Raw genomic sequence first — 15,335 nt, 5'->3', positions numbered from 1 at the left:
TGCTTAAACTGAAATCTAGTTTAGCAAACGCAACATCAACTTTTGCTTAGGCAAAAAGAAATTAACCTTCACTTTCAGCAGAGGAACAGTGTGGCTCTTTTAATATATTTCTAATTTTTAAGAGTATGTTCATCTAACTAATCAACCACTCTCAGTGCTGTACCAGTACTGTAGCTACACAAAGGAATAATGTGGTTTTATTATGGCATTAGTTAGCTGAAGTATTGCTTTAGCCAAATACCCTTTTAAACTCCATCATTCCTTAAGGACTGGTAGTATTCAGGCTTATATTCTAACATCAATTACAGTGTTCCCATGCTTAAAAATAGAAATTATAAAGTTACATTCACAATAACTTTCTGTGAACCACACCTGCATTTTGAACCATCTTTCACCTCCACCCCCAATAAAAAGGAAAAAAAATACTGTCAATTTCATCTGTGGTAAATAAAGGAATTAGGTTTGAAATCAATCCTGTGATCCACTAGGCATTGTAATGCTCCCACTTTTCTATCTAAACTCTCTGGTAATTGTTGTTTCTCTTTTACTCTTCATTTATCCCTTATGTTGTTTTGTTTTCTGAGTCCAGACATTCTTTTCTTATGTCTGGTATTTCCTAGTATTTCTTCTCTCTTCTTCTCCTTGGGTGAGCCGAAATATTTCTCATAAGCCTAGGAATTTTATATTACCTGGTCCCAGGAAAAAATGGGTAGTGTAGTATAAGGAATATTTCACTATTGGTAGAGATCTGAGCTCTAATACTTGGCATACTGTCAACAGCCTATATGACCTTGGGACAATGCATTTCCTGTTACTGTTTTAATCCTCTCACATGAAAAATAGTGATCACAATAACAGCAAACATATATTGAGCATATCGTGTGTGTGCCTACAAGACACTGTGACAAACTTCATATAACTTCTCTTATTTTTAATATTTTTTTAGTTGTCGATGGACCTTTATTTATTTAAATGCAGTGCTAAAAATCTAATCCAGTGCCTCATACATGCTAGGCAAATGCTGTACCATTTGAGTTACAACCCCAGCCCATGTAGCTTATTTTATGTATTCTTTACCTTATTTCTATATAAGGAAAATCTATCATTTTCATGGTATATATGAGGAACCTAAGGTTGAGAGAAGTTAAGTAACCTGGCCAAGGTTATACAATTTATAATTAAGGTCATCTGACTCTCTCACATGTAAAGTATAGGGAATGGGCTACTTTGTTCCTAAAGCTCTTTAATTCTATCATCTATAACCAACAACTGTACTTCCCTCCACATCCTGCATGAGTTTTAAATGTCTATTCCAACTAAGCTGAAAAATCACGCAAAATAGAGGCCACTAAACCTGGAATTGATAATTATATAAATTTCTTAGGTTTGAGGATTATATTAAATAAATTATTCTGTCCATTTTGTGTTTCTGATTCTGGGTTCAGAGCACATAGTTAGTGCCCAACAAATATCTGCTGAATTAGCACATTAATAAAAATATCCTCGAGCAAGCATATGATTGCAATAAGAATTTTTTCCATTGAAGAAAACATTTCTTCTACTTAAGTCTACATAAAAACACTTCCTCTTGGAATAAGCTTATAAGACATTCCTCACTTTAAGGGCCAGAAGGTGATTTTTTTTTCTTCTGAATTCAGAGCTGTTCTAAGTTCAAAGGAATAGATAGATAGATCATCTCAACCTGGTGTATATTATAGCTGGAATAATCCCTGAGCAACTTCTTATACTGAATTGCAAAATACAATTTTAAATTCATTTGTATATCTTTACATATTTAGGCCATTTTCACAACTCCTTCAGATGCAAAAGAGTAATAATATTTGCAAAGTCAGGTAATAGTAGTACCTATCTCTTAGGAGTGGAGAGACTCAAACAGCAAAATCTAGGTAAGTATTTAGCCCTGTGCCTGGATCACAGTTGATGCTTAATATGGTAACTGTTATTATTATCTGATTTTACTGCTGTTACTACTTTCCTAGTACAGGATGACTGATTCACTGAGTTCTTGGTTGACCCTTCCCAATCTCCCAGCCAAAACATCCTTGCTAGCATCTGTCTTTATTTTCCAAAGGACAGAGGTTAAGGGTGATGTAGTGGAACACTTTGTAGAGGTTCCACATCTTTTTTTCTCCCTAGAGAAGTGTTTTTGTCTTTTTCTTTTAAGCTTGAAATACTATTATCAAATGAAACCACATGCAGGAACCCTCAATATAAAACAATTAAAATGGGAGCTGGTCCAGCTAAATCTGGGGAGGAAGGCCCAAAATGCCAGCCAAGGCATCTCCCCTTATCCTCTACCAGCATTTCTCCAACCTCAAGTCCATTTCACTGTACTAGGACCTAAAACTGTGATTGACTTGGAGTGAAAGGGAGATTAGTGTTTAACATCTCTTGAGCTTTACCTTGCAAATCCTTTGGGGTTTCTGTCCCCTAATTCCTTCAGCATTTTATTGTCTTAAAATTGTTGGAGTCTAACCCTGGAATCCTAATATCCTGGATTTTACGACATTCAGTGGTATAGAATTGCCAAAAATTCCTAATTCACAGAGGTTTACAGACCCTGAAACTCTAGATCATCAGTTATTAACTAAAAATGAACTTCCCCCCTCATTTCCCCTTCCCCCACCTGTCTGTGTATACATAATTATTTAGTGGGAGCCATTTTCCCCTTTCCCCTCACCCTTGTTCCCAGTATTAAAATAGTGATATACTCTCCATCCTATTCACCATCCCAAAAACAAACATGTTGCTAGTTGGTTGGAATTCATTGCTCTGATTAGTAAGTGATTGGTTTACCCAACTTCCAGCCTTTGTAGAACCCTCAACTAAAATGCACATACTCAAGTATAATCTGCACAGTGAAATTTAGTGCCTTATCCCTAGCTCCATCTCAGCATGCCTAATAGTTCTTTGCACCCCAAGTCTACTGTATTTCTATATTCTAACAATCTAAGATTCAGTGGTGTAAGTGCAAATCTCTCCTTCAACAGATGTCAAAAAATTTTAAGACTCATTTATTGAAGCACTTTCATTGCCTATCACTGGGCTGAGATCAGTATCCCTTATTCCTTTTCATCCTAACCTCTCTTGGTTCACATTCAACTACTTCCTAGTTGTATGACACTGAGTAAATAATTTAATCTCACTATGACTCAAGATTGAAGGAGGATTAAATGTCTACAGTGCTTAAAATGTAAACATTCCTGACCTATACTATTTGTCCAGTAAATATTAGTCATAATGATAGTTATTATTTGATTGATGGTAGTCTGTGGATGACTAGGAAGCTCTTTAAGTGCCTGGAAGTTTTCAAGATATTTGATATCTCAAAATTCATAACAGAAATTCAACATTCATCTGAATGCAACTAATTAAAATATCATATACATGTTATTTTAGCTGGAATTATATTAACTAATGATTATGTTAGATATTGCATGGTGGCCAGAAGGCTGTAGGCAATAGTTACGTTATATGCATTTTTAAAAAATTAGCTGTAGATGGACACAATACCTTTATTTTATTTATTTTTACATGGTGCTGAGAATAGAGCCTAGTGCCTCTCATGTGCTAGGCAAGCACTCTTCCATTGAGCTATAGCCCCAGCACAGTTATATGCATTTTTTTTTTTGCTTATTGAAGTATAAGAAATAAACAATTACTTAATAAATACAATATACTCATCAAAATTATTTACAATCTGGGGTTCATAGAGACTATTATAGAGGTCTTGGTGGTGAAGGTGAGAAGACCTCTTCTTGTAATAATTGAAGCACAGTAGTATATATGTACTTCAAAAGAAACAATCTTTAAGCCAAACATGTATCACACTGATTCCTAAAAGATGAATTCTGCAACATCCTGGAGTATCTTAAAGTATCTCAATATATATTTTACAAAATAAATTTTAATTCACTTTAACAAAAAGAAAGAGAGAAAGAAAGAAAGAAAGACAGAAAATAAAGAAAGAGAGAAAGAAAGAAAGAAAGAAAGAAAGAAAGAAAGAAAGAAAGAAAGAAAGAAAGAAAGAAAGAGTGAGTGAGTGAGTCTGGCTAGTCCCAGTGGTGCATGCCTGTAATCCCAGTGGCTCAGGAGGCAGAAGCAGGAAGATCATGAGTGCAGAGCCAGCCTCAGCAATTAGCAAGACCATAAGCAACTCAGTGAGACCCTGTGTCTAAATAAAATATAAAAAAGGACTGGGGATGTGGCTCAGTGGCTAGGTACCCCTGAGTTCAATCCCTTGTACAAAAAAAAAAAAAAATCAGTATCTTTCAGCTGTGTGGGTTATACAGATACCAGAAATCAATCTAACAAAGATCGAGGTTAACACTCCTAATTCACTGACATACTGGAGCTGTTATGCTAAAATGGTCCATATTGTCAATTCAATTTTTATGAAGCCACTTAATTACATTCATCCTTATTATCCTTCCATTCCCTATTATATTGAAGTCAAAGATTGCTGTAGAGAGAACATATGTTTATGCTAGGGATTTTATTTATTCCAAATCTCAGTTCCTTAGATGGCAAAAAGAAATTATGGATTATTAAAACTCAAGGGAAATAGAGATCATCCAGTTTTACCTCCTTATTGTAGATAAGAAACCTGAAGCCCCAAGAGTGGAAGTATATGTGTAATATGACACAACCAGTAAGTAACAAAGGGCTCCTAACTCTGAATTACAGACCTTAGGGTTAACCTACACTCCGGTTAAAGAATATTAAACCAACACATTGTTCATTCATCATCAATTACAGTTGTGATGAATTCTCCACATCACATTAGATACTTTATCAACAGTCTGTCCCTGACGTGGCCAAGTGCATAATACTCAAATGGAAACACTGACATCTAGCCCAAACGGTCTAGCAAGGAAAAAACAAAACAAAACAAAACAAAAAAAAAAAAAAACAACAGTTCACTATTTTTCCTGACAAGTCAAATTAATTATCAGCACTCTTCATCAGGTTTTGATATTTCCTGCTAAGAGCCAATGTCAAACCATAAACCTGAGTAGCTGCCAAAGCAGCAGCATGGTGGAGCTAAAAGGTTAGATAAATCACTTTGATTTCAGCATGGAAATGAATTAAAGGAGGGAAAGAAGGGCAAGGAAGTGAAGCTAAAATGAAGCTCATGGACTGGGGAAAAAGAAAAAGACATGAGGACTAAAGAGCTCAATGAGGTCCAATGTAAGCCTAGTGGGAATAAGAGTGAGGAAACCTGAAGGATAGGCAATATCTCCATGTAAGGTTCTACATATATATAGTGCCAATGCAGTCATGGTAAGGATTTTAAACTCCATTTAGGATGGTTATTTTTTACATCTACTCTTACTTCTACCGCTGCTAGAAAAGCCTGTATCATTTATTGAGACTTTCTGCTAGCTCTCAGTAAATAGATGATCTCACTTAATGTTCACCCTACACAACCCCATTATCCTCATTTTACAAATGAATAATAGAAACTGGGAAATGGTAAGTAGCTTGCCCCAAGGTTATGCAGTTAATCAGCAGCTGAGCTTAAAACTGTAGCCCGTGCTCTGAACTATCATTTTGGTTTGAAATAGATCATTAACATTTTTCATCAATGCTAAGTGCATGTGTGCTACTTCCTCATGGTCACAATTGTATCCATTATGCTAAGCTGCTCCCGCTCCCAAATATTTATCTTGCCTCTAATTTTCTGCTTACTTAGTCCACGTGTCCCTTTTAAGCCATTTAGTTTGTCTCAGGACATGGTATATTTGATTCTTTTGATATAACCATACAAGCTGGTTCTCCTAGTTTCTGAGTCAGTTAAGATTATCATGTGGCTGAAGGTGACAGGATCTGGGGTTAGTTGTTAGCACTCAACTTTATCTTCCTCTGAATATTTAAGAAAGTCACTACTTAGAGGACCCTGTGTAGAAATTGCCTCTCTATATTAATGCACTTGACATAATGTTACAAATATGTGTATTTCTTCACACTACTATACATTTACTTGTTTTGTTGAGAAATAAACCCTTCAGGGCTCAAGGATGGAAATGAATAGAGTAACCACTGCATGCAATAATGTTCTCATAAAGAAATTTCAGAGGGTTGTCTTTTGTGTAATTTACTTTTCAAAAGTGCATCTCTAAGGTAAAAAAAAAAAAAGTTATGTAAAAATTCATGTTACCTTGCTACCTTTCTAAGTATACAGAATGCAGTTGGGGCCAGATGGCATAATGTTTAATTAGTAGAATTATAACTTTTAAAATATATTCTTTTTAGTTGTAGATGGACACAATACCTTTAGTTTCTTTCTTTATTTTTATGTGGTGCTGAGGATTGAGCCCACTGCTGCATGCTTGCTCGGTAAGCACCCTACCACTGAGCTACAAACCCGGTCCCCAGTATTATAATTTTTAACAGGTAATTTTCTCTTCTTTAGTTGGGCATGACTTTTCCCAGAGTATTCATGGTCATCTACTTTTAAATAGAGCTGTAACACATTATGGGTTTGGGGCTGGGGAGCTCAGTGGGTTACAGTCCAGTGATAATGAGGCCACAGTCACAGGGCTTAATCCCTGGAAAGTCCAGATAACTCTCAGCTACTCACTCCAACATAAGTCTAAGCAGCTGCTTCACAGTGTGTCCCATTGGGTTCAAGAAGGCCTGGACAGGAAAGGAGGGCAGGTGGCTTAATACAAGCTCATTACTATGGCTGGAAAAAAAAAACTCAACGTGCAAACCCTGCAAATGAAGGCTGATTGAGTGGCATCATCTTTCTTTACACACAACACAGGGCATTTAAGAGCATTAAGTAGAACAAAGGGCATCTCCCTACACTCTATAAACACTGTTCTTCACAAATGCTAATGTATTTCCAATCTCTTACATCACAAAGCCTATTATAGAGCTCAGACTACAACTATTTAGTGCTTCATAGCAGTGATCTACCTTGTGTGGCCCAAAATAGATCCAATGAGGAAGCAAATACTTTTGTGGTGGGTGGTCCTACTCAAAGAATAACTTAACACACTACACACCACTTTTGCTCTTGCCATAGTTTCATGAACAACAACAGAAACAAGTCAGATGTTTTATTTTCAGTGCTTATCCCTCAGTTCTATGGTCATACACTGCTTTGTTATATTCTCTAAACCAAGCTGTTATTTATCAAATCTTTAAGATACAAGACTTAAAACTATTCATATTTGATAAAGGAACTTGATGTAATAAAAAGGGGGCTCCTCATTGAGTGGTGAGGTTGTTTGAAAATACCTAACATGGTATATTTACTTTCTCAAGCCTTAAAACATCCACAAGTCTGGGGTCCTAATTTGAATTTAAGACTCTACTGTCATGTATTACCAAAAAGAACTGATAAAAAAGAAAACAAACAAAAAACTAAAACTAATTTAGAGGCATAGGGACTGAAAGCTTGTTTTATTACACATGAGCTAGTACTAAAGTTTGTTTGTAATTATTAATGAATTGATTATGTTACCATTCTGTATAATGAAATGATTGGCAAAGATTCACATGTTAGACAAAATTCCTTTGGCCAGAAACATAGTTTTACCTCTGGGAGGAAAATGGTTTCATGAAATATTCCCATTGTCACTTTCTATCAAACATAGGTACATGGCTGTATTAATCTGGGTAGAAAATATCATACAGCTGTAGTACACTGGCCGATGAATTCTGCATGACAGCCTTTTGTATTGCCACATGCTTTCTTGTTAAGAGTTGCTTTCTTATATATTTCCCTCTTAAAAATCAATGTAGGGAAGGGTTTTTGTTATAGTATTATAATGCCAAACAAATGAGTACAGCTGTGTTGGCAAGATGGCTAGCAAACAGGCATACTCATTATCATTGGTGGAGTGTTCAATGAAATGAAACAACCTCTATGAAGGGCAACTATCTTTTCACACAACAATTCCACACTTAGGAATTTATCCTAATTATAAATTTACATAAGTGTCAAATGGTTTATCTGTAAGGATATGCACTGAAGCCTTGTTTGTAATAGCAAATATCAGAAAGAAACTAAATGTCTATCAATCGGGGCCTGCTTAAATAATTCATAGTTAATCCAAACAATAAAACCCTATGCATCTTTTAAAAAGAATGAAGTACTGGATTGGGGTAGTAGCTCAATAGCAGAGCACTGGCCTAGCACACGAGGCACTGGGTTTGATCCTCCGCACAACATGAAAATAAATAAATAAAATTAAATTATATAAAAAAAGAATAAACTACTGATATGAAACCATCTTTAAAACAGAAAAAGAGAGGCTCATAATAGAAAAGGGGAAATATAGTCTGTTGCCACTGTGTTAAAAATATGAGAGAGATAGAGAGAGATGCACTGTGTTCAAATACAAGGTTCATTTGGTTTTAATCATCAAAATACAGTTTGGGAAATACGTATTAGGTTGAAATATTCAGTGCTAGTTGTAGATATCCATAGGGAGTACCTATTAGAATTAGAAAAGAAAGGATGCACATAAATGATTTCTGGGGGTGTCGCCTTATAAGTACAAGTATTAGATGTCCTAAATAAGCTTTTAAAAGATCTCTTTCAAAGTCAATACAGTAAAAGGGGTTTCCATTAACTAAAGATGGAATAGTCTGATCATTAAAAATACTAATGAATGGGCTGGGATTGTGGCTTAGTGTTAGAGTGCTTGCCTCACATGTTTGAGGCACTGGGTTTAATTCTCAGCACTGCAAACAAATAAATGAATAAAATAAAGGTTCATTAACAACTGAAAAAATATTTTAAAAATACTGATGAATGAAAATGAAACAAAATGCATAAACTCATGAGTTTATAAGGATGCTTTTAAATAAAAGATAAAGCTTTCTTCCCTTCCTAAAAATATAAAATAAAACCACCACTCATTGGAAACTTTTGGAAGTAACGTGGGTACCAACTCCTTATACTAAAATTGGCAATAATAACGAAGGATTTGGCCCTAGGTTTGATCCAACTCTACCAAAAAAATAAAGAATTCATCTTGACTTTCTTGCATGACTACATTTTAGCGTAGCTAAAGATCCCTAGCTGATAAAGTATAGTTCTTAAAAAAAAATTCTAAGCTGGGTGCTGGTAACACATGCCTGTAATCCCATCTACTTGAGAGGCTAAGGCAGGAGGATCACAAGTTTGAGGCCAACCTCAGCAACTTAACAAGACTCTGTTTCAAAATAAAAAATAAAAAGGGGTAGATATGGGGCTGGGAATATAGCTCAGTTGGTAGAGTGCTTGCTTTACATATACAAGGCCCTGGGTTCAATACCCAGCTCCACAAAAAAAAAAAAAAAAAAAAAAAAATCAGTTAGTGGGTTGGGGGTGTGGCTCAGTGAGAGAGCACTTGCCTAGCATGTGGGTTCGATCCTCAGCAACACATAAAAAAAAAATAAACAAATAAAATAAAGGTATTGTGTCCATCTACAACTAAAAAATATATTTTTAAAAAAGGGCTAGATATGTGGCTCAGTGGTAGAGCACCCCTTTGTTCAATCCCTAGTACCAAGTGCCGCAGTCTGGCTGGGCACAATTCAGGAGCCACTTGTCAAAAGAAACAAACTTTATTTTTAGAACCACACACGCCAAACAAAACAGCTCCTCAGGAAAAACCTTCAGAGCCCAACTGCCACCACTGGCTTCCCACAAGCCTCTCAACCTCCCCCACTCCTCCTGCTCTTGAGGCCGATTGGCTGGGTCGTGTGGGCGGAGCCAAAAAAGTCCCCCAATGAGCAGCTCCATGGTCTGAAAGGGCGGGGAAACAGCCCAATGAGCATCACCGCAGAGGAGCCAATCAGTTGGCAGCTAGAAGTTGCTGGGGCCGCTGTGAGCCAATCATCAGCTGGCAGCTGGAAGTTTGCTGGCAGCTTGAAGCTTGCTGGGGCCCCTTCGGCTGTGGCTCTCAACACCAAGCACACATAAAATATTCTAGCTAGCAAATATGGAAGAATGACAGATTTAGAAAATCCCTATTTTTCAATCCCCCGTGAAATAATTGATTTTAGCAACAATCATCAATAGATGAAACTATTGGATGAAAAGTTGATGGGTAACTTTACATGGAAGGTGAAAGTTACCCAATGAATCCTCCAGTCAATCTACTCATCATTAAATACAGGACAATTGGACAATGCATCCTGATGTGATGGAATACAAAACATAGATAGAGCACCACCTATGAAAACTCTTTCCAAATGCTGAACTTGAATCTTACTAAGCCTGTACAGCTAACACTCATTTATAGGAAATACAGAGAACAGATGAATAAGTTAAATGATACTGTATGCAACTAGCAGACAAGTCCAGAAAGAGGTACATTCTGCAAGATGATGTCTAGTTTAACAAGTCAATGATGTCCTACTTTTCTAATGGTGGAAAAAGAAGGGAGACTACTTTAAAGTACAGAGACTTAACAAACACAACGAAAGACAATGTGTGGGTCATCTTCACTTGTTAGTTTGAACAAATCAACTGTAAAAATAGCATTTTGAGATACCTGTAGAATTCTGATTATAGACTAGGAGTTAGACAATATCAAACAAGTGTTAATTTTTTGAAAGATCTTATAATGGCATTCTGATTTTATTAAAAATTATTGATAAGTGTTAAATATGGGCAAAATTAATCACAGTGCTCCTGTACTATTTTCTCTACTTTTGTGTAAATCTGAATATTTGTAACAGAAGATTTAAGGAGTGGTATACTGGATATGTCATAAAACTTTATAGGCCAGATTCAGAAAACAAACATCTTAACATTATGGCAGGAATAAACTACTGAGGGACAATCACATGTTAGTTTAATATCTCAAAGATCTCAGATAGAAAGCAGATGATACATTTGGATAGCTGCTAGGAGACTCAAAAAGAGGTTCTAGTAATTATAAAAACAACAATGTTAAATATGCCTATGAATATTTTGAAAGCCACTGATTGTGAAATATAAAAGTAGAAAAAAATCTCCCCAAATCAATATAATTTTATGTAATGTTTGGTTTCAAATATTTAAATAGGAGTAAATTAACAAATTAAACATTATAAGTAGACATTCAACCACTTATTTATACATCTAGCAGTTTATGTATTTAGGTAGGTCAATAATATTTTAAAAATTATTTCATGTCACCTTATATTTAAGCATGTATGGGGTATGTGTATGTGAGCTTGTGTTTACATGTGTGTGTGCACATGTATGTGCACAAAGAATCTATAAAAGTATTATATATGAAACCATCAATAGTCTCTTTCTAGAGGTTTCCTCTGTACAGGGTAAATGGAAGGCTAAGCGACAAGTATTGGAGGGACACACATTTCACTATCAATTCTCCTGTGCCTTCTGAATATTATGCCAAGTCCAAGTATCACCTACTCTGAAAAAAGTAAACTTAAACAAATATAAAACAGTGTAGCCTATATCTTTCAAGTTGTTTTATAACATACCCCTAACCTATCTTTCTAGCATTATTTCCTATTAATTTTCCTGCCAATTGGACTTTTGTATATCCATATATTTTATTCTTCTGGTCTTTTCAATATGCATTTAACGAATACTGAGTATTCACTCAATGCCAGACACTTTTGCAGACACTACAGATATCAAAGGGAATGAATCCCATAGTATAAAGTAAATATTCACTTGATTTCTTTCAAATGAAATTTCCCATAATCCCAACTTGTTAACTTCTTACATCTTCTCAGGTCACTACTCAAATGTACACTGCTCTAAGAATTTTGACCTCACACCCCCTCCCTGGCTATAAATCATTTTACCTCCCTTTCTTTGCCCATAGCTCTTGGTAGGTAAATTTTAATACTTGCTGTATTCTGCTCTGCATAATAGTAGAACATGGGTAAATCTTTCACTCCTAATAATAACTAGCATTAACTAAGTACCTATGCGCCATGGAGTGCACTAAGCACTTTAAATACCTTCTCTGTATTTCAAAACTTTATGAAGTATGTGCATTATGCTTTACTATGAAGGAGAAACTGATGCTTAAAGAAATTAAACAATTTGTTCACAGCTTTCTGAGTTTACAATCTTGCCTCTTTTTAAGGAATTTTACCTGTCTAGACAAACTAAGGTGTAAGAAGTAAATACATGCTGATGCTGGTATAATCTATAAGGTTCTGAAGGGCAGAAGACAGAAAAGGACAATTAGGATCAGAGAGGCCAAGGAGGGATCTATGGGGGAGATGAAGATAAGTGTGATAAGTGTGAAGATAAGTGTGTGGGCAAAAATATCAGAGAAAGGCATATGCATGGGGGAAGGGGGTATGCTTATATTTTGATACAATTCCCCTTTTCTCGCTATCAGATATTTAGGGGGAAAATGAACACAGAAGTCGCTGTGAAGTCCCAGAACCTGATTCTGAACAGTATTATATACATAGTAGGCACAGGATAGAAGTTCACTGAAAGAAAAATGTATTTGTTAAACTGGTTCTAAACCATCTCTTTAAAGTTGCTGCCTCACAATTTTTTTATTACATTGTTGAAGAGAAAATATAACATGAAACTGATGGGAAAAAGGGCTTATTTTTCAGTGCATTCTCATTTAAGGAAAGGTCTTAAAGTAAATTCAATGTATTAATGAGAAATCTGTGGGAACAGCTGCTAACATTAGTAAATTCAGCCCTCTGTTACATAGCTACTACTTATTTGGGAATTATACAGGCTTGCCAACGAAGGCTGCTAATGGAAAATAAATATTTGATTTTGTTGTCTCATCCTACCACATTTATCAAACAAGTTCATTTACATAACTATCCTAGAGAATGAAGATTCTTCTGTTTCCACCACATACATCTCAGATGAATTCATGTTATTAATGACAATTTGGGAAGTACCTTCCTTCCTTCCATCCCTCCCTTTTTTCTTTCTTTCCTTCCTTCTTCTTCCTTCTCTTCCTTCTCTCTCTCTTTGTCTCCCCCCTCCTTACCTCTCTTCATAATTTCACTTTGTATGCATGTGCTCAAAATGTCTGGCTGATTTTAGAACACTTTTCACAGCAAACAGAGTGAAATAATATCATCTTTAGCTTTTGACTCTTCAGCTATGTCTTCAAATTATTAGACTTGGAATTCTGAACTTGACTTATGGATGATGGATCCCAATGCTCTGGCTCCAGGCCTGAATGCTGGGGTGGCAGAAACCCATTCTGGAAAAAATTTAGTTTTCCAAGTAGTCAAGGGTGATTAATGAAGAGGTTTTTTCTTAAATCTGGTTCCCAAGAGTGAGCTGTTGTGTTCCCTGAAGCTGAAAATGGAATACTGGGGTTGATTATTCCTAGCATTGAATGGTTACCGAAACGATTTGAATGATGCCACAACAATAGGTAAAACAAAACAATAAAAACCCCACACTTAATGAAAAGAAAATAAAAGGTCTATATATTGAGAGTAGAACTAGTTTGTCTAATTTAGGCCAGTAATACATGGAAAAATAAACTGAGAGCCATGTAAGTAAAAACCAAGTTAATATATGAGTGGTTTTTCTGAATCTGCAGAGAAAAAAAAGAAATATTTTGCTCATTCACTTTAAACTTAACAACAGAGAATACTAAGAACAAAAAATAAATTAGTAAACAAATGATAAAATCACATTAAATAAGTATATTCAAGTTGCTAGATTATATATTAAAAGCTATTTTGAAAATACATCTTGATTTTATAAAAATATATATTGAGGTTTATATTATGACCATTTGGAGTGTGTGTGTGTGTGTGTGTGTGTGTGTGTGTGTATGAGAGAGAGAGAGAGAGAGAGAGAAACAGAGAGACAGAGAGGACAGTAGAAGGGGAAGCAAACATGCATGAAAAAAGATGTGTGCAATATCCAAAGGACAAAGAATAAGACGTGGTGAGAAAGACTAAATCATTATGGGAGATGAAGATACACTGACGAGAGCAAGAGCAAGAGCGAAAACACACAAGTCACACATGCATACACACATGAAAAGCCAGAGGAAAGAGAAAGCTATAAAGACAAAATTTTCATTAATTCAACAAATATTTATTGATGCAAAAAACAGTTCTAGAGCAATGGGGGCAGCAGAGGAGGGAAGCTTGGTAGTTAAACTTTGAGTGCAGCCAAAATGAAGTTGGCTGTTGACCATAACTGTATAAATTTTTTTCAAGGCCTAGTATAGGTGGAAGCACTATGCTAGATACTAAAGGAGACAAAAGGAGAAATAAAATAGAATCCTTATCCTCTAAGGCTTATGAAAAGGTTGTTCGCCTGCAAGTGAACTATCCGGTGATTTCACCATTCTTTAAAATGATGAACTCAGTGGAAATTTAAAATAAACTTTCCTGCAGAAGGCAAGCAGAATTTCTGCTTTGATGTTTTAGTTTAGATTATCCGGACTTTACAAAGGTACTCAGAAATAAAGAACTTTACTTTTCACCTTTAGAGGTCAGGGTATAAATAACAGGCAGAAGGGGAAATCTCTTTGGTATGCAAAATTGCTTGGTGGCCTAATCTTTGTTCTTGTAGGAATTAGTCTTGCTTCATTACCTGGGAGATATTTGAAACCATTTCTTACTTTTTTTTTTCCTTTTTAAATTCAATGCTATTGTTGGCTCAGTTGGGTCTTGGTGGGAATGAACAATCAAAACAAAATCATAACATCTCTCATTCCCACCTCTAAAAAAGAATTTTGTTTTAAGAAAGCTCTTTGTGACTAAATAAATAAACAAATAGCTCCCATTTAATCCTACAATTATAGCAGTTCTGTCCATTAGAAAGATAATGTGAGGTGGAAATAGGACAAAGGGTATTATATCACACAAAAAGCTTCTGCATAGCAAAGGGAAAAAATAAAGCAAAGAGACAACTTACAGAATCATAGAAAGTATTAACAAACTATATATCTGATAAGAAGTTAATATTCAGAATATACCAGAAACTCAATTCAATGTGAAAAAGGATACAATTTTTTTTACAAAAAGGGTAATAGGGCTGGGGATATAGCTCAGTGATAGAGGCCTGGGTACAAATAGATAGGTCCTGGGTTCAATCCCCAGTACTGGAAAAAAAACAAAACCAAAAAAAAAAAAAAATAGACCTGAGTAGATATTTCTTAAAAAACACATACAAATATCCAATAGGTATCAGAAAATAATGTTCAACATCACTCCTCATCAGGGAAATACAAATCAAAATTTCAGTGAGGTATCATTTCAGTCCGCTAACAGAGACTATCATCAAGAATACTAAATATAACAAGTGTTGGCAATAATGTGAAGAAAAGGGAACCCTCACATTCTGTTAGTGAGAATGTGAATGGAAGTTCCCCAAAATACTAAAA

General features: G+C 35.5%; 1 protein-coding gene across 4 annotated transcripts in view; it reads right to left on the bottom strand.

The window, feature by feature from the left end:
• Pak3 (p21 (RAC1) activated kinase 3) overlaps positions 1-15,335 on the bottom strand; it is an 83,773-nt gene that overhangs the window by 22,076 nt on the left and 46,362 nt on the right. The gene's annotated exons all lie outside the window — the stretch shown is intronic.

This window comes from Marmota flaviventris, chromosome X (assembly GCF_047511675.1).
Source record: "Marmota flaviventris isolate mMarFla1 chromosome X, mMarFla1.hap1, whole genome shotgun sequence".
NCBI classification, from domain to species: Eukaryota; Metazoa; Chordata; class Mammalia; order Rodentia; family Sciuridae; genus Marmota; species Marmota flaviventris.
The sequence above is the reverse complement of the archived record's forward strand: the minus strand, read 5'-3'. Positions and strand labels throughout refer to the sequence as shown.